Source organism: Corvus hawaiiensis, chromosome 2, assembly GCF_020740725.1.
Source record: "Corvus hawaiiensis isolate bCorHaw1 chromosome 2, bCorHaw1.pri.cur, whole genome shotgun sequence".
Taxonomy (NCBI): Eukaryota; Metazoa; Chordata; class Aves; order Passeriformes; family Corvidae; genus Corvus; species Corvus hawaiiensis.
In genome coordinates, this window is record NC_063214.1 from 67,475,754 (window position 1) to 67,497,278 (window position 21,525).

General features: G+C 36.4%; 1 long non-coding RNA gene across 1 annotated transcript in view; it reads right to left on the reverse strand.

Moving 5' to 3' along the window:
- The window catches only part of LOC125336760, a 46,304-nt gene extending 25,314 nt beyond the window's left edge, over positions 1-20,990 (reverse strand). The window contains exons 1-3 of the long non-coding RNA XR_007207842.1: positions 20,881-20,990; positions 20,097-20,239; positions 11,600-11,704 (exon numbers count right to left, since the gene is read on the reverse strand). This is a non-coding gene — a long non-coding RNA (uncharacterized LOC125336760). The remainder of the gene's footprint in view (positions 1-11,599; positions 11,705-20,096; positions 20,240-20,880) is intronic.
- Between the last annotated feature and the right edge of the window lie 535 nt (positions 20,991-21,525).

Below are 21,525 nucleotides of genomic sequence, written 5' to 3' on the forward strand. Positions count from 1 at the left end.
ACAAGGTCACTTTCAAACTCTTTTCTTTAGAGACACAAGTGTTGACAGTGCTTCCAATGCTAATCTTTTATATTTCCTTTGATCTGCTTGCTCTACTTTTGTTGTGATTCTGAGCAACTACACTACTGGATGAAAGTTATATTATTTCTTCCATTGCAGAACTGTGTGTTCTGGTCATTATAAAGTTCATCTCACGATTTTTAATAGAAGTGGCATGAAATTTTGAGGTCAACTAATGCATAATCTCAGCAGCAATATTTCTAAAAATTAACTTAAGCTACAAGCATACTGCAGGCTTCAACATAAGACAAAGATTTCAGAAGTAGCTTTAAGAGGTATAGGTCAGGAAATGGACACAGTCTAACATCAGCAGCATGAAATTTGATTAGTCAGATAATAACTTGTTTTAAACCATTCCTAGTATTTCCATATTATTTTCCTCTGCATACTTTGCCAGTATGATCAACTGTTCCATATGTCCATTCATGTTTTATTTGGGCACAACAGGAAATAAAAGTTTTTTCTTTTTTGTTTTTTTTTCAGTTGAAAATTACCATCACCTTTTGAAACAAGTAATGCAAATATTTGAAACAGCTTAGCTGTTTATCCTTCAGTATCCCACTAGTCTTCATGGAAAAAAAGACACATGGGAAAATGTCAAAGAAATTGATTTGTTTCAGGTTGGAGAATACAGTTGAGGAAGGACCTGAATCATCTTCAGTGACCTAGAAGATGATTACAGACAAGATGCACTCATCTTTTGAAGTGCAAAGCAAAGGAGAATAATTAGTATACACAAACTGTAGGAACAAGAGTTCTTAGCACAAAGAGGGAAAAAAGACCTTCACAGGAATGCTAACTAAATGAAGAAGCAGGTTGCCCAAAAGGACTGTGAAATCTCCATTCATACAGATTTTCAATGTTCACATGGACATGACCTCTTACAAGCTAATCTTTCAGCAGTGAGTTGGACCAGATGGCTTCTTGACATCCTGACCAAAACAAGGTACTCTGTATTACAGTTTTTCTTTGATTTAAATCTTGCTGCTCCCCTGCACCAAAGTACTGAGTTAATCTTAATGAATCCTTAAATGAGAAGAATGCAAAAATGAAAGCTTATTTAGCCCTAAATGGGAAGAAGAGATATGAAAATCCTGATGATTGTATGAGTTTCCCAGTAAATATTATTTATTTATTTACTAATGAAAAAACAACAGATTTCTATTACCTCAACAGTGCAAGGTCCTGTGAATTGACTGGATTTGTATTGAATTGAGGTTTTTTGTTTGTTTGCTTAACTGGCATAACAATGAACTAGTAACAGGAAACCATTATTTAAATTAGTTTGAGTTAAACTTTAATTAAACCTGTAGGGAGCAGCTATGTTCAGTTAATTGAATTGCTTGTGACTTTAGAATAAATTTCGTGGAGTGGAATAATGCAAACGTGAAATGATGCCACAGATTGCAAATTATAAATAGAAATTTTGGTGGTGAGTTACGAGTGTGACCTTATACTGCAGTCAAAACAGGAAGATAGGAAAGAAAACAGCTCTGAGTAACATGGAACCAAGGAGCATGTAAGCAGACTTCACTGAGAAAAATATATAAAAATAAACCTAAGCAGATACTAGATGGACAGGGATGAAGAGGAAGATATTACACCAAAATTTTAAGCTTCTCAACAAAAATGAGAATGAAAAAATGGATTAGGACACATCTGTCTTTGAAGAATGAATGTTTCTCATTTAAATTACAAAAAAAAAAAAAATTACAGGAATAAATTTTTATGAAATAACTGGCACAATGCCAAAGTCTTATCTGTTCTTTCAGTTAGTGATTAAATTATGTGCTAAAATATTTTTTTCTCTCTCTTTTTCTTCTCTAATGTGGCTGTGAGTGTTTTCATCATCTACATATCTGTCTAATCCTTTTATCCATCCAACTCTTGTCTCAAGGATATACTGTGGCAATGAAAACTACAGGTTAATTATGTATTGTGCAAAGATGTATTCTCTTTAATCACCTTCAAATTTGTTGCTTTTCAATTTCATTCAGTGTCTCTTTGCTCCTGTATTACAAACTTCTGCACATTTCCTTTCACTAATAACTGTTATTAAGATGTTTCATTATTGAATGTTTTAAATGTATTATCATCTCTATAACATGATCTTTTTCAGAACATTTGAATAAACGTTATTCTTATGTCACCCTCAATAACCCTTATGCCTTTTATGATTTGAATGTGTGGGGAGGTTTCTGTTATAATCTGCCTGCTCAGTTCTTTCCAGTGTAAAATTTTATTTCATTTAGAAATTATACTGGGTTTAGTACTATTTCCTGGTCAGAAATAGATTAAGCCATTTATTTCATAATAGTAAAATGTTTAGTTATCTAATTATAAACTGATTTTAATTCCTATATTGCTCACTAAAATAGATTTGCTTGAGGACATGAAGAAATTCTATATTTTTACACTGACTGTTAATATGTCACTGAATATATCCAATGATAATTTTTGCAAGCCCAGTCATGTATCTTGATGTACAGTTCATGTCTAAGCGAAATGTTTTTTAATGCAATTAAAAATATGCAAAATATTATCATTAAGATATGGATTTACAATGGAACTAGACTTAAAAGCCATAATTTTCCCTGTTATGTTGTGCCTGCTTCAGTTTTGAGATTCAGTCTCCTAAGAAAAATAAAGGGCAAATCCAATTTGGCATATATATAATTTCTTCTCAAGCCAACAGATGTGTCATTCAACTCAACATCTGCTTGGCTTTTACTTCTAGTGAGAGCTCATGTATGAATTTATAATTTATTTTAATGAACAAAGAACAGGTTGAAATTCGCTCAAAAACTAAACTAAACTGAAGTTTTCCTGTAAGAAATATTATGAAACCTACTTGGCTTTTAAATAAAAGATATTATTGGAGTAAACAAACAAAAATAAAGGGTATTTGGACATTGGATAAAAAGAAGCAAAATGTCTGAGGCAGTTATATTAATAAGCTGCACTAACCAAGGAATTGGGAGTTTGCTTTAAATGTCAGCTGTAATATGTAGGTCTACCATGATGGAGACAGAACATTAAACATATAAAACACACGTAATTAATACAGGAAGTTGTAAGTGAAAGACAGCTGCAGCTAAAATAATGTGTGACCACACTTGGATAAATTCAAGCACATTTATGTGAGATGCTTTGTTGGGGTCCCTCCCCTGCCGTGTAGCCCTGGGAGAGGGGCCCTGAGGGCACAGACACGGGGCTTCCCTGTCCCTGCTCAGCCTTGTTCCCATTGGTTGGTTTGTGTTCCCTGCGCGGGCAGAAGGACCCTTGGTCCCGTGACTGGAACAGTTCCTCGGCAGAGCCCCGGCCATGCGGCTGGAGAAATAAACATCTCTCTGAAACAACTATCAAGAATCTGTCTGTCCGTATATATTTCCTTTCCACGGGACTCCTGGTTTGATATATGCGTGTTGCAGGATCCCCACTGCAACAATGCTTCTAATATTTATATTGCTATTTTCAGGTCAGATAGTATCCATCAGACAAATCACCAGGATCAGTTTATGCTCCAAAACACACAGAGAGTATGAATCAAATAGAAAACTGGTATATAAAATTCATACTACATATTACACATGCATATTATTCCATGAACCTCTTCTAAGGTATTTTTTCCTGAAATATAGGGAATAAGGAAAAGACCCAGTTAACTGTCCTTTTGTCCTAAGAACCAATTAAAATATTGGCCTAGTTCCAAATATGTGAAATTTATAACACCTATCTATTAAGGAGTAAGATCTCAAGTCGAGTTTCAAATTCTTTTTCTGACTCTCCATGTCATAGGTGTCTATGACTGAACTAGTTAACCTAGCCTCATTTTCTAATCCCTGGAGATCAGAGGCCTCCAGTGAGCAATTCTTTTCATAATGTAGTTTAGGTGTTTAACATAGGTCAGTTGAAGCATGTTTTAGAGACAACTCATCCTTCTGACTTTGAAAAGTAGCCCAAAATGAATAGCTTCTATGATTATTATTTCATTTTCTAACACTTAGAGTAATATTTAATGAATCCTAGCCTACATATCTTCCTGTACATACATAAAGAGGTACCTGAAACTTGACAGCAACTACCTCCTCAGCATTCACAGTTAAGCTACTCCAGAGTTTACAAACTTCAGTTCCTTTAAAGCAGCTAAAATAATATGTATTGAAACAATGAATGTAGGTGATATTAATAGTCAAAAAATGGATGCGGAAAACAGTGATGTATGTTTTTGTACATCATCGTAGATTTCAAGGCAATTTCAAGACAAAATGATTTGACAATAAGCCTCAGATTTGTTTTGAAAAGAAAGACATTTGACCAAAGAGGACGGAATCTAGACCACATAAAACTGCTACTTGAATATTTTCTACCATTCTGGTGTCCACTAGGAGAAAAATGCTAATAGACTAAGAGAAGTTAAAAGGATGTATACAGAAATTATTCACAATCTTGCAAAAAGGTTTTATAATGACAGTTAAAAATTCAAAATTTTCAGCTTACTGAATAGATAAAAAGGTGACTTGATCACTACGTATCACTATCTTCACCATGGAGAAAAAATTACTCAATTGTCTGCCACTGGTTAATAAGTTCCCTGTTATGTTGGCAGTCATGATCTGACAGTGATGAACACTGCCATCCTTTTAACATTAATTTTAAAATTTCAGATGTTTAGAAGCAAAAAAAGCCGAGATAAAATCGTAAAAATAGTGCCATTGCCCTTAGTAGGCTATGTTACCAAGGTAAGATTACTCAATTTATGTTTTCCAGATCCTTTATTCTAAAATATATGAAAAGGTTAATGGTCAATAAACGCCCATCTTCCATATTGTTGCTTCCTGTTCCAACCTGCTGGTTTTTTAATTCAAGTAATTGTAGGTTAGGGTCATAATTCAAGTAATTTTAGGTTATGGTCATAATTCAAGTACAATATCAACAATATGTGCAAAAAATATGGTCTAATTCATAAATATATAATTTCTATAATTTATGATACTTTTTCTCTGGAGTCATATATTGTTCCTGAAAACAACAGTAATATACAGAATTTAGTGTTGTTCTGTTGAATTCCAAATTACCTTTATACAGCAAGAAGTGTTTAAAACCTTACATATCTCATTCCAAGGGAAAATTTTCATCTTAAATATGTATACATCAGTTTCTAATGGATAGAATGAGGTTATATTTTAAAATAAATAATGAATAGGGAGCATAAATGACTAAATTCCTAGAGGAGATATACTCCTAAAACTGCTAAGAATCTACTATTATTAAAATAAATAAATAAATTAATTAAAACAGCCCCAAAACAACAAAAAGTCCCCAACAACCATAAAAGCACCAGAATTTATAAAACTGTACTATGTAAAATTTTTTAAAACTAAGTTTCTGGGCATTTTTGCTTATGTTTGTAGCAGACTTGTTTTAAAACTCTCTCAAACATGAAGAAAGTACCAGAATGAGAAAACACTGGGACACACTCTCAGATAGAAACACTTATAAAAATTCTGTTGAAGGCTATATTAAATGCAATTGTCCTCTCTCCACTTCAAATCAAACATGTGTCTGGGAAATTTTTTTTTTTCAATTTTACAGAAGTTTCCTAGAAAAACAGATATTTATGGACATTTTTCTTTTTTTTTGGTTGAATGGTTGGGGTTTGATTATTTTATTTGGTTGGTTGGGTTTTTTAGCTTCTTTTCCTTTTTTCATTTAGCATCAAAGTTTGTCAGGCTTGTGGACTGGCTAGGAATTAAAATCTCATTGAATGTTCCTGTTGGGATTCATAATTTTTTTTCTCCATTTGCACAGCACAATTTGATGCAGATAAATGAAGTCATCACACAGACGGTTGGGCAGTGAGTGAAAGGAGGCTAAACAATCTGTGGCTTTGCACTCAAAAAATAACAGCGGCATTGTCCACATTGGCCATTTCTTGGTGCTCAATTTTCTAAATGTTTGCGGAGCAGAAATTCTTAATTTAAAACCATTACAAAAACAAAACAGATGAAATTAATACCAATTCTGCATTAGATGCATGTAACTATAGCTCCTCTCTTGAGGAGTCAAACTGTTCAGGTACAGTGTAATCTAAACAGTACAGAACTACACCCGAGCTAAAAAGATATCCACTAGCACAGGCATACAGTTTCTGACTCATATTTGAATCATATATGCCAGTTATCATGCCATATCTTCCTGCAGATATTCCTCAAGGCCTTATTGTTAATGATGGGTAGAAAGTCCCTGTACCCACTCAAAAAACCAAAACAGAATGTCAAAATGAGGAGCACTTAAGCATACATGTTAAAGCCCCCACACACCCACCCCAAACCCAAACCAAGAATCCCACAAACCCACCAGAAATCAATGCAAAGGAATAAGCAATGACCCTGAAAGACCCACTTTTCTACATTATACTTACAGCAATTCTTTCAATAGTTCACATTTGAATTCTACAACTGAAATGTTAGATTCTGTACGCAATAAAAATTTAGAAAACAAAATGAAGAAAAAAAAAGAAAAGGAGGCGGATGTTTTCTTAGATCCAATACTTAGCATGCATGCAAATATTTCCTTAGTCCATGATATTTTGAACCCCGAAACAGACAAAAAGTGTGTTCACTGAGATAGCTTCCAGGATGTTGATAGCCTAACTCACTGAACCAAAAAATGTTACTTCAGCTGGCATTAGCATTCCATAAGTTGGCATGCACCACTGAAGCAATATTCATTCCATCACAGCTATCTGGTCCATTGCAATTTTATTATGCTTTTATACAATGTACCATATATTCACATAAACAGTGTGCTAGTTTAATAAGATAATAATAAAACGTCCTTTAAACAATCTATTTTATGAATGATCTTAACACACCCCCCAGAATGTTTAGCATTTCTACTCTTTCTTTTCTTTTAGTGTCTGTGTTACCTTTTTTACCCTTAGGACCCAGTCATGTCAACCAATTCTGAAAAGTTAACAGCTCTTATAAAGCAGCAATATATTTCTTTGGACTTGGCAACCACTTTCATTTGCAAGTTGCATTTGCTTTTAAATGCTGCAAATATATCTGAAATAAATAGAATATAAAAAGCAAAATGAAATTTAAAGTTGTGTTACGAGAACTTTTATCTGGTTGTGGTTGTATTAGAGTGCTACAAGTTGTCTCTTTTTGTTATGGAATACATCAAAAAGAATGATTTATTTGTAATACTTTTCCTGGACATCCAGGAGAATATAAAGAAGGCAAGAAAAAGTAACTAAAATATAATTCACAGAATCACAGAATTTTTAGGGTTGGAAAGAACCTGTGGAGTTTATCCAGTCCAACACCCTGCCAAGGCAGGGTCACCTAGAGCAGGTGACACAGAAGCGTGTCCAGGTGGGTTCTGTATATCTCTAGGGAGGGAGACTCCACGACCTCCCTGAGCAGTCTGTTCCAGTGTTCTGCCACCTTCAAAGCAGAGAAGTTCTTTCTCATGTAGAGATGGAACTCTCAGTGTTTCAATTCAAGGTTCTTACTCATTGTCTTATGGCTGGACACCACTGAAAAGGGTCTGGCACCATCCTCTTGGCACCCGCCTTTGAGATATTTATATCCATTAATGAGATCCCCTCTCAGGCTTCTCTTCTCCAGACTGAACAGGCCCAGCTCTTACAGTCTCTCCTCATAGGAGAGATGCTCCAGAACTCTCATCATCTTTGTAACCTCTGCTGGACCCTCTCCTGTAGCTCCTTGTCTTCTTTGAACTGTGTAGACCAGAACTGGACACAGCACTCCAGATGTGGCCATACAGAGGCCCGAGTAGAGAGGGAGGATCACCTCCCTTGACGTGCTGGCCACAGTTCTCCTGATGCACCCCAGGATACCACAGGTCCTCCTGGCCACAACGGTACTACCAGCTCATAGTCAACTTGTCATCCACCGGTACTCCTAGGCCCTTCCCTGCAGAGCTGCTCTCCAGTAGGTCAGCCCCCAGCCTGTGCTGGTACTTGGGGTTATTGCTCCCTAGGTGCAGGACTCTATGTCTGCCCTTGTTGAATCTCATCAGTTTTCTCTCTGCCCAATTCTCCAGTCGATCAAGGTCCTGCAGAAAGGTAGCAAAGCCTCCTGCTGTGTCAGCCACTTCCCCAGTATCAGCATTTATAATTATTTTAGGATATTTTTGTAATCTGAAATTGAAAGTGTCATGCCTTCTTGATATATTATTGTTTCCTTTTTTTGTCTTAAAAATATAAAATGTAAAAATAAATGAGACCCTTTTTTTGTTGCTTGGATAAAATTTGCATTTTATCCAAGCAGAAATTACCCTTGCGTCAAGAGGCAATTTATGCATTTTACTTTTGTTGTTGTTGTTATTTTCTCCACTAACTTATTTCTTCCTTTATTCTAAGTAGGTATACAGGTTCATGTGGCATAAATATCTACTGAATAGTCATACAGTCATAAAAGTAATATAATTATTCATTTATCTACAGTGATGAAAAGAAATATTAAAGGAATGTACACACCACATATGCTGAAGTCTACATAATCTGTATCCTGTATACAAAGAGGTAAATAGTTTTACAGGTTTAACTTTCTGCTTTGGACCTACCAGTTTTCATTTTAGAATTAGATCCAGACAGAGAAGTATATGTATATCTTTATTTGCTTCTGTGCTCTTCCTCGTGAATGCTTCTTTAATATTTACTGCTTTACATTATGTTATACCTAACACTCAGCAGAGTACACCCCCTGTCTTACAGTTCTCCTTTTTCATTCAGTCAAAATACAGCATAACACCAGAAGTGAGGTTGAAACAAGAAAGGTAGAGGGAAACAAGGAAGGAAAGGTATAGAATGTTATGCACTCCAAATAAGGAACCCAGCGAAATGTAACATCTACATGCAGAGCAGGATGAACGAAACACGTTAAAACTGCCTTTATGTCTCTTCGTGAGGATATGTGTAATGTTTGTAAAGGAAGAGAAGCAAAAAATGATTATTAATTGTTTTGGTCAGAATGTGAAACTACGCAACACACATGAAGAGGAATTAGCTTCAGCAGCCTGAATGTTGTTTATTTAAGAACTGAAAATGAGAAAGGAATTTTGAAAACATTTATGAAAATGTGAAACAGTTACACAAGCTGTAATTTCAAAGTTAGGGATTTGTTACTGTCTTGGGGTGACTTTATGATGTGTATCCCATATCGCTGCCCTATGCCCAGAAATTAATTTTTGTGCCTTTCTATGAAAGTTACTGTGAAACTCTTATTTTAACCTAAAAAAACCAATTAGAATTTTTCATGTTATAAAAAACAATGTGAGAAGATGTACAGCTATAACTACTAAAGATGGGTCAGCTAAATACTGCTCTTTTATGAGACCTGAATTTCTAAGCAGCATTTAGAAATTATTGGATACCTGTATACAAGAGCAAGCAAGATACACATTTAGCATTCTTTTGTTTTATGAAAATCACAAAATCATTTTCAGAAAGTAAAATCTGTACTCATTTGCTCTCATGTTCACAATTTTCTTGGCTTGGCAGGAAGCTGAATTACAAATCTTGTGAAAACCAATGCTGAACAGAAAAGACAAGTGTACCTTTTCACCTCGCATGTCCTATATTCAGTGGAAGCTGAATTGATCCTGTAACATAATTGCAATATATTGTTTTGCTTGTTCAGTGTTACCTTTATTTTACCTCAACAGCACTTAACTTACAAATAGAACATTACCATAATTTCATCTTGTAAGCATCTTACCGTCTCTGGCGTCAACACAGCCTTTAGAACAATTAAATAAAGCTGGGGGCTGACACACAGGTCAGAGTGACATGTGAACTTGATGTTACAAAGAAAATACAGACATGTAACACATTGACATATAATGCTTAGAAAAGCTTAGACCATTTAGTGATAAAACGGTTCCCATGGTGAGTATATATGAGCAGCAAAAAAAAAAAAATCTTGAATGGATTAGATTTATAGAAGAATGAGGATAAAAGGATTAAACTCAAGCTTATATGTAGAAAGAGAAAGAAAATAAAATTTTTGAGAAACAAGACAAATATCAGAAGGAAGATTTTTTTTTTTAAATACTTGATAACATTATTGAGAGTTCTAGTATCTAAAACTCCAAAACCATGTTTCAAATAAGTTTAAGTTGAAAGAAAGTCTAGAAAAAATGGGAAGTCTAATTCAGATTTCTGTCACTGAGTGTGAAAAAAACCCTTTAAAGTGGATTTATCATAGGCTGAAATGTTTGACAAAAGATTAAGATCCAGATTACCCAAATATACAACAAATACCATTAAAAGAATAAGTAAAATAGAAAGTTTATATGAAAAGAAATTTTAAATGCTACATAAAATTCTAATAGCAAAAAGAAGATAGAAGGTGATATGAAAAAAGGCTGCTGCAACAAGAGACATTATTCTTGAGTACATAATGTCTCAGGACAGTTTTCTCTATGCCCATGATTCTTAAACAAAACCAGATTTATGGGAAAGGAGAAGTAACACCTCCAGCTCAAGGCATCTCAGAGATGCCATGGACCTTGTTGTCATACTTTGCATCTGTCACGTCTGCACCAAGTATTCTACGTCACAAAATTATTCTGTACATCAACATCAAGTCTGACACTTTGAATTTATCATATGTGAACAGCTTGTCTAATCTATCTGGCTCCAAATGGCTACAAACTGGCAGTGAGAGCTGGGTCTTATGCCTTCCTGCTTTCAGATGCTTCAGCTTTTCTTTAGGAAAGGATTACAAAAGGTGGATTGTCTGTCTCAAATTTCAAAGCCGTTCTTATTACAAAGTAGTCAATAGGCCAGATAGAATGATAAAATTTAGGCAAACCAGACAAGAAAATTACTGAATCAGAAGTGTAGAATAAAACCTATGAGACTATCCTGAGAGCTCAGAAAAGACAACAATCATTCAACATCCAATTTAGAACGGGGGATGTATATGTTGCATTAATGATACAACCAGGTTTTTTCCCTTTAAAGAAAAAAGAAGCAGTAACTGATCCCCTATTTCAGAAATATAATAAATATTTATGTAATAAAATATTTATAATTGTATGTATATAACTTTAATAAATTTTAATGGACACATATTTTTGTCTTTAATGTTCATAAGCAAGAAGTCTGACAGAGAAATACAGATGTCTCTTTCTTGCAAGCTACTTACTATAATTATTGACACACATTTTAAATTTAGTGGGTTTTTCTTGTCAGAAACCACCATTGTTTTAAGTTCAATGGCATCTCATTATCTGGAATTAAAGAAAACCCCATATCTTTAGTTTTTCAAGTTACTCAGTCTTATTGATATAGATGATTTCTGCTTTCAGTCTCCTGAGAATAGAAATATATGTTCCGGTCTGAGACTTGATGCTTTCTTATGGTTTCTCCCCTTACGGTAAAGTAAGAATTTGTGGAAACAATTGCTTCTTCCTGTTCAAATTTCTCATTAAGTCTCACATCTGCTGTGCTACCAACGCCAAATGGCAGAATTCCTTAAAGTACATATGTATGTATTACCTGCACAGATGCTCTTTGTGCTCATAAGAGACAATCTTCCCAGGTGAGCTTCCTTTCTCCTGTGCTTTCACTGGTCTTAGCAGAGGAAACCATCCCATGTTTTCCCTGAGAGAGACAAAGTGAGGCTATTGAAAACAGTGCAACAAATTTAATTAATTTTTTTTACTGCAGAAATGTATAAGCAATGAACTATCTCTCTAATGTTGCTTGACTGGCCTAAAACCAGATAGTTTCACCTGAGGAAAATGTCTCTTTACCTTTCTTTAATTACACTGTATAATTTTTTTTTTTTTTGTTAAATATATTCATCCATATCTTGATAGGGATTTTCTCCTTTCTTAAGAAATTTCATATATACTAATACAATGTAAAAATCATCCCTTCATGTCGTTGTGGGACACTCTAAAAAACCAAAAAATTAAGAAAAAACCTTTTCACAATCAAGCTGCAGAAGCTTACTAAGTCACAAAACATTACAAAGAATAATAGAAAATGTTTAGAAACATTGTTACAGAACAACAGTAAGCTGGTTCAAGTCATTCATTAGAGGCTGAAGTTAGATTACTTTTCATTCTCATGAACTAAGAACATGTTCTTATAGAAGTAACGTGACAGAGTTAGCACAGTAAATTGTTAAGACCCGTTGACTGGATTAAGAGGTCACTAGTTACAACCATTCTACAAGAGCAATATTTTACTCTTTCTGTACAGTAATTAAGGCCTTTTGGAGTACGAGTGAGTAATACATTGAAGAGCCCAAAGACATTTCAGGATTTACCTATTCTAGAAAAATTGGTTGCTTGAAATATATATATATCTTCCCAGCAGATGTACAAATATGCCACTTTTCTAAAGTTTCTAATTCTACAGTGAGGAACCAAAATACTGTATCATAATTTTGCAGAAGTACAAATTGTGTCCTCTTGTACCAGCACAGTCTGAGAGATTTTGTTTCTGTAGTTATGTCCACAAGTAAGATAACCATTACTGTAAAATGTAAAACATGCAAACTCCCCAGAGATTCATACGTCCATCTGTCTTGGCAAAACAATGTGTTTCACACAATAAGGTCTAATGCTTTTCTAAGTCAATTGATTTTATTTTTTTAAAGAAAATTAAAAGTATTTCTTACAAGCTAAAAGTTGTTATCTGAATAAATCTCTTTATTTCTTCTACCTTCATCTGAAACAGTGAAATAAAGGGTAACACACAGACACCTTCTCAGGAGAATTATAAAAATTAGTTTGGTTACACAATTTACAAAATTTCCCATATATCAATGGGAAATTAGCAAGTCATTCTTCTCTAAATTGGCCAGAAAATTATCCTGGAAACTATTATCAAATTTTACCGCTTTCTTTCTCACTCATCAGAGAAAAAAATTTTTAATTACACACAAAACTTAAACCACTGTTGTCTTTGCTGCATAATCAACCTAAAACATTCATGATAAATAGACATAGGTGGTCATTTACAGTGTAAGGTGTTCATTCTTGGTCCTAATGCTATCAATAACAATATAGTTTTTATTTGCATATGTTATTCAATATATTGTTGCTTCCACTTCTAGGAAACATAACAAATTTTTCTTCTGAAATATTTTGGCTTTATTATGACAGGTTCAAAGTATTGTCAAGCTTTATTGCATTCAGCTGAATTTCAGATTTTGCAGAACCATTCCTAACAGAACTAGTCAAATAATTTCTTCTCTGTTACTGTTTTTGGTTTTGACAGCCAGAGCTTCATTTCCAGCCATTTTCTGAAAAATCATGTGTATACGGTTTTTTTTAAAAAAGGAAAACATGAAGAAATGCATGCAGCCGCTTGCAAATACACCTTTATAAGAACTAAGGAAGAAGTACAACAAGTCTGGTTTTTAATATAAATGCAGCATTTCATTTTCCCAAGTCAAAAGGGGGTGGATGCATAACTGTGGATGCATTTTTGCCCTTGAAAGGACAGATATTTAGTAGAAATGTGCAACTTTAATTTCACTAAATACAGCTAAAATAGCCTAAGAACTTGAATTATGTGGACTACTAGCTCAACTTTCAATCAGAAATAGTGGCAAAAAGCCACGCTTTGTTTGCATGTAAAAACTTCTTCATGGTTAGAAAATATCTGTGTGCATCCCAGGAGAGGAGAACTTAAGGTCAAGAGGTTAATTCTACTTACCACAACATATATTCTGCAACTGACTTGTAGCTCTGTGATCTGCGGAACTCTCATTTAATAGGGAAGGCTTAAAGTAGAAAAAAACCAAATTCCTTTTAATGATAGTTCAAACCACTAGGGTTTACCGAAGGAAGGGAAAGCTAGTATTGGGGGAAGGGAGTTGCTGTATTTTCATCTTGTTCTTTGTTGTCTTTATGTTTAGAGGGACAGGAGAGTGTTTGAAAGCTTTTTTTTTTTCGGAGAACTCAAAGGAGAAATAATGATGGGGAGGGTGCACTTTTATCCTTTACAAAGAAAACCTACAAAAAGCTGCTACTCAAAGCCATGAACATACAAGGTGAAAAGCAATACAATCCACTTATATATAAAGAAAACTGCGTAAATAATAACTCTCCAACTCTAAGTGTCACTGAAAAAAAAAAAAAGGGCGGGCATGGGCCATTAAATGTACTATAATCTATTCAGTGAGTTTAATGTAAGGGTCATTATGAACTTAGTGGTTTTTTAATGATTTATAATGCAATGGCATCTAGAAGTCATTCCTGGGGTAGACACACCAAAGTGCTATGTTGCTTCTGCATACTGATTAAGTTAAAAAGATTCAAACCAGACAATTTGATAACTAAGCTAAAGAAACTAGAACCCTCTTATGATAATTTTGCAAAAGATAGCTGTTAGACTGTTCTTTTCCATTTCCAAATTAAGAAGATATACAAAACCCCCTGCAGATCCCTTTTATTCTTCATCATCTTTCCTATGACTTTGAAAATACCCAAGATAATAGTTATATATTTCATAGAATGGGTTGAATTCAAGATTCAGATCATACGTCTATTACTGCAATATATGGAACATTACTTTTCTTATACTTTACACAGATTTAGATTAACAGAGCATAGCAGCATTTGCACATCATGCTGAGAAGACATTCAGAAGCTCCAGCAGGGTCATATACTTGTGCATATGTGTGTTTCATACTATGCTTGACAGACACTTAAACAGACAAGGCTTGGGTAGACCTCCCATCACCAGAACTGATAGCCTAATTTCAATATAACTGGGACAACCAAATCCCTTTTCTCCTCTTCCTTGTCATTGACATGTGATGAGATTGGCTTTTCTATTTTTTTTCTTTTTCAAATTGCCTGCTCTCTGTGATCCTTTGTCAGAAATGAGTCTTTCAGGTCACTCAAAGAATCACCAGCAAAGGTGTTGGCAAAAGGAGGTTTAGTATAAAACTGAAAGCTGACAAAAGTTGTTGGCAAGTCTGCTACTGTTGTTCACTCTACTACTTACAAAATTGTTACAGTACACAGAGAAAAATCAGACTAAAATCAAGCTAAAATTATCTACATGGAGGTTAGGGAGGGAAAAGGGTAAAGCTGGGAAAGGGTAAGGATAAAAAGAAATAAGGCAGACTCTTCTGTTGAGTCACCAGGTTCAGAGTGGACCCCTCTCCAAATTTAGTCCTGGGCTTGACCAACGGTTTAGGCTTAAGGTTTTAAGAGAATTTAAACTTAAGAGCACTCAGACAATAGCCTTAACAAAAGATTCTATAGAATTTACTGTAAGCACAACAGTAACTCACTTCTAAACCTAATTTACTTACAAATCAAACATACTTAAGAAAGCTAAGAGAGCAACACTCATAATACATTTGCTATAGCATATGCACATGCACACACAGAGATCTAAAGAGTATATCCAAGGTGTATATATACCTGTGAAAAATTTCCTTTTTATCTTTGCAGTGAATGAAGGATTGAGCCTCGAGGAGTGGAGATAGCCCAGGCTCCATCATTGGCTTTTGGTGGCGGTCCTTCAAGTATAGCAAACTTGAGAGTTTGCTGGCTCTGAGAGGTGTCCCAATAAGAGGGAGTTTGCTGGTCAGAGCCTGCTGAGTCTCGCTGAGTGTAGGGTATGCCCAACCAGTGCCCTGGAGAGACGTCTGCTGAGATAAGGAGATTGAGAAATCTCCCAGCAGGACCCCCCTGGGAAGGCAGCTACTCTGCAGTTATGGCGAGAAGAAGATAGACCCGGAATCCTCTGGGAGACCCTATGCAGATCCTTTGTAACCCATTGGCCTTTACCCTCTGACACCCACCCCCTGTATCCCTATAAAGCTAGCCCCCTGCGCAGGCAGAGAGCTGCCTGTCCCTGGCTCCCCTTCGCCGGAGTACGGATCAATAAAGCTGCCTCGTGCGGAACCAGCCACACGAGCCTCTCGTCTCTCTCCCTGGTCTGGCCTAGAGGCTGCCCTGCAGAGCTGAGCTGGAATCACGAGCTGATAATCACTAAAGAGCTGACAGCTTCTGCACGGGACCTCCTGCCAGCAGCTGAGGGAAGACACCGGGCCTCGGGAAGGCGATTCCTTTTGGGACCATCTCTCCTGACCAGTAGCAGATTCCTCGGTCAGAGCTACTGACCCCTAACCAGCTGTAATAACTGAGGACCACTGTTTATAGGGTCACAAGAGAGTTGGTTCAAAGCGTAGTAATTTTCCATCCTGGATGTAATTTGGGTCAGTAACTTTCCTTGAAATTTCAATAACAAAAATGTTCCACTCAAGTTGTTATTCAGGTAAGAAAAATAAATTTTCCTGCCCACTTGTTAAAAAAAATAGGAGGCCACAGGACAACATAAGTTCTGGGAAACAGAGCATGTTTCTGGTAAGTGCAAGAGGAGCTTAGCTTGGATGATGTTTGTCAAGGCCAAGGCCTAGTGAGCATTTCTATGGTCATAATGCAGCCTGGAGGTGAGGTTAGGGTGACAGTCATACCCCACACCCTGTTGTGTCAAATGCCTAAGGCTAGCAGTGGAGAAGACATTTAAGGCATTATGGTAACTGTATGTCATGGTCATTAACAGGAAAAAGTGGAACTGAGGTAAAAATTCATGTTCTGTTGAGCACCACCTTCTACTGCATTGCACCTGGTAGATTCTCACACTTGCGCAGAGGCATCATGAAGAAAGGAGAACAGACTAGAGAAGAAAATATTTCTATGGGCACCAGTGAATGACTGACTAGAAGGTGATGCTTCCCTGAGCCATGATCTTTGCTCTCTCCTGAGCACACAGTATAATGTGGAAGTTCAGTACCTCATACACTAACATCTGGAAAAAATTTTCTGTTTTCTTCTCATATTTAAAACTTCTGTGCTTTCCTTACTTTTCTCGATACACTTAATTGTCTTCATTGTCAAGGTCTGGCACTCATTAGTGTCTACTGTCTGGCTCTCATCCCATTGAACTTGGCAGACATGAGGACAGGAGACAGCTTACAGCACTACCTTCAATAAAACAGACATGTTGTGCCTAGATTTATAACCTGGCTTTGGGAATCTTGTTTTTCCAGTTTCAGTTCTGACTTTGACAAGACAATGTGGGGCAAGGTGGTCTGAAAATACTAACTGAAGAGTAGAAAGGTCATCCATAGCTGTGAAAATGTCAATTGGATAGAGAGGACCTTTATTCCCCCTTTATTATCTGTCTCTACATCCCTGCAATGGTAATGGAAATAGAAATAGAAAACCTATAAAAACTTAGGTATGTCTAATTTCCTTTTTACTATGTAGTTGTGGAAGGCAGTGGTTTCTTTGCACATCTCCATGCCAGTATACATTCTGGTATAAAACCTGCAAGATGGAGAACAGCCATCTCCAGAACTATCAGGATGTTATATCTAGCCTTGTGAAGAAAAACTGCTTAAATTTCTGTTTGGTTTGGCTCAGAATGGTGCCAGATGACACCTGTTGTTCACTTCCATAGCTGTAAAACTATGCAAGCCTAGTAACTTCAACTCTCGGCACCATTGTTATAAGGTTATCTGGAGTGCAGGCTGGCTGCAAATCCCATCTGTCTCCTTAATAACTAACACTGAACCTTTCAAAATCTTTGTCTGCACAGCATGTGGAGTTGCTGAGGATTGTGGTCAAAATAAGTCATCCTACGCCTAGTCTGTTTACACTTCAGAAAGATTTACACATAAACCCACAAGGAGATACAGTACACCAGAGCTTTTCTTCCTGAAAGCCTCAGAGATTGTTTAATAAAGATACCTAAATATCTCACCCTCGGTTTCTAGTTTTAGTGAATTTTCTAAATGATACAGAATTTCTTTCTTGCTTTGTACACATGCCACAAGAAAAAAATAATTCTATGACTGACAAATGAAGACGCTTGCCTTTAAAACATTCAGGAGAGGTAGAAGTACAAAATTATACTTCTATCATGAATTTATTTTTGTAAATCTTTACCAGTCTAAAATGCAATATTTCATCTCACTCTAGTTCTTCTGACACATTTAGTGCCGTACTAACCCACACATCACCGACTTCTGTAATATAAAGGTCATTTGCAAGCTAAATTACAAAATGCATTCCACTCAGTATTTTGCTAATTAAGTGTCATGTGGCCGTCACCATGATCTCTATATTAAAAGACAATGGAGAACACTTTTTCCCTTTGCTCCTGAGGATATTCACTCAACCAAGTGATCATCAGATTTAATTGGGAGGATGGATATGTCACAAAATGTTGTCTACAAAGAGTTAAAGGATTCTAGCAGGTCAGTGAAAATGTCATCAGCATTAATGACTGATTAAAGGCCTTTGGGGGCGTGCTCATGTAAGATCAAACACCTTTTTGTCTAACTGGTACTAGATCAACAAAATATCTGCTGACTATGGGATCACAGAGGGAAATAATTTCTTTTCCTTTTCATTGTGTATTATTCAGTGCAATACAGCTTGAAAAATGACAGTGACACTGCCTGTAATCATTTCTTTGTGTATTTATCCAGATCTCTGTTGAGAGGTGCATGCCAGCACCTATTGCTTATTGTTTAACTTTTATTTCATTGTGCTGTGGAGAAATAACTGCATCCCCAGATACTCCTCCAGATATTTTAACTAGTATAGAGCTGGAAATATTTTATTTATTAAAAAAGAATGTTCAGAAAAAATATACTTTAATGAGTATGGTGACTTTGTCTCCTGATTCACTACTCTAAAACAAGTGTTCAAGAAACGCAGACATATCAGGTTTTTGTTCATTAATTCCCCTGCACTTAAAATAGCTGTTTTCTGAGCTCATCAGTAATTATCTTATCCTTACGCAAGTGTCTCTGTGACCAGTTGTCGAAAACACAGCTATTTGTAACTTTACACCAGAACAAGGCACACAGTGTAGAGATCATTTGTCTGACAAAAAAACTCAAGCAAGCTGATCTGACCACGTAGCTTAAACATCATCATATGAACTTACCAATGACATATCTTCCATTTTCTTAGGTTGCCACAGCTTCAGGTAATGAGCTCTGACTCACAGGAATCTGTTTGCTAAACATCATCTTGTAACAGTATTGGTTTTTTACTGATTCTTGAAGCTTCCACAGTTCTAGAATCCTTTAGAGTTTTAATATTTCCTAATCAATCTACTTTAAAAGCTTTCAGTGGTTTACCTTGAAATGGATAATGTGAAGTGTCTTCTGCATCCTTTTGAAAACCTCCTAGGGTTTTTTTTGACCTCTGATGTATAGATCTCATTCTGCTTTCCCACATCTTGTGAGCCCACTGATCTACCCAGACCCCACTGCTTTACACAGTATAACCCACTCTGGGGGCCAGTGCGCCTGCTGGACAAGGAGTGAAGGGAGTCCTATGGTGGGACAACTCCTAGGTTCCTTTCCAGTTTATGGTGACTGAAAAAGCTTCCCCCAGAGTGCTCTGCTCTGTTATGTTAATGTACCCCAGTTCTGCTCCCCTGGTTGGCTCTGTTGGCCGCTACAACCCTTGTTACCTTATACGCGCCCAGAGCTTCCCCATTGGCTCCCATTCCCTAGTCCCGCCTTTGTACCGCCCCTGTGACCTCAGATCATTTGTCCCTGATGCTCTCTCCATCCCCTACATAACCCTGGACCCCACATTGTTCTGCCCCTACTTCTCTGGAGCCTTACATGAGGATGCAGTAAATGTCTTTCGTGGAACCCCATGTGAAGACCCTTGCTGCTCATTCACCACCGGACTGTTTTGCCAGCTCTCCGGTGTGTGTGTGTACGTGTGTGTGCAAGCGTGGTGGCTGCACCGAGCGGCTTCCTCCTTGGAGGCACTTTTGGGAAGGTTGCGGCACTATACCATCCAACACCACTGCGACAACCCACCACATGTATATACTGCTCCAAGGGTTAACCAACGAATCCAAATGGCTTAGTCATCAATCCCCAGAGCAAATAACTTGTGCAGTATTTTACTCATTTCAGTGATAAGTGATATCTCAATGAATGAAACTTGCAGAGCAAAGTAGTAAAATGGAAGAGACTCACCAGTGGAATGTGACCAATTGAGTAGAGAATGGTATTTTGTGTGACATATATTTGTAAACAGGAAAGCTTGAGGCAATACAGAACTCTGTTCTCTGTAGGTAGACTGCCCTCCATGTTAGTATTTCTTGGCTCCAAATTTATTTCTGAGGAAAAAAGAGGCAATTTATGGGGCTAGGGATAAAGAAAAATTGAATAAAGTAAAATGAAAGTACACAGAAAGAGTATAAAACCACAGAATCATAGAATGATCTAGATAGGGAGGGACCTTTAAAGGCCATCTAGTCCAAACCCCCTGCAAGACGCAGGGACATCTTCAAACAGATTTCTTAAGAGTCCTGTCCATGGTATTGAATGTTTTCATGGATGGGACATCTACCACATGTCTGGGAAACCTGTTCCAGTGTTTCACTCCCCTCATAGTCAAAAATGTTTATCTTATATCTAGTTTGAGATAATTTTACCAAATCTGCAGCTAGTCTATTTGGAAGGCTTTTGACTCCTCAGTAATGTCAGGGTTTAAGCCCAGCTGGTAATAAGCACCACAGAGCTGCTCACTCAACACTCCCTCTCTACCCTCTTCGCCCCGTGGAATGGGGAGCAGAATTAAAAATAAAACTTGTAGGTTGAGATAAGAACAGTTTAATAATGAAAAACAAACTAATATGTAATAATAGTAAATAGTAATAATAGTAATAATGAAAGGGGATAGAAAAAAAATCAAGCAGGTGATACACTGACCCACTGACCAATGCCAGACCACATTCCTAAACCTAAATTGACCAACCTTCTGGGTAACTTCCCCGGTTCATATACTGGACATAACCTGCTGTGGTGTGGCCAATGCAGGTCAACCATCCCAGCAATGCTCTCTCCAGCTTTTCTTAGGTGTACCTTTTCACTGACAGAACATGAAACACACACACACACAAAAAAAAAAAAAAAAAGCCTTTGACTTAGGATAAACACAATTTAGCAAAAAACAAAATCAACATTAATGTTATCAACATTATTATCATTCTGAATCAAAACACAACACTGTGCCAGCTACTGAGAAGAAACAAACTCTATCCCAGGTGCAACCGGGACAAATAGGAAAGCTTGAAGCCCTATTTCTGAAATAGCAGTATTTTATGATGCATTTAATGAATTTCTGTTAGAACATTTCTTTAAACCTTGTGAGAAACAATTTCCACATGGATAACATAAATCCACTTATTTAAATCATAATACTTGACATAAACTCACCTGTTTATCCAATATATCATTGCAAATTTTTCATTCATTGTCTCTTGATATAGCTAAAATTAAGAAATTGAGGTACATCCATTCCAATGAGTATAAAAGTTTGGTCATTTTTTTAGGTCTTCTTTATTCCTTTGAGTAAATTGTTTATGTAATGCAAATGAGTATTAAACTAGCAGCAGAAAGC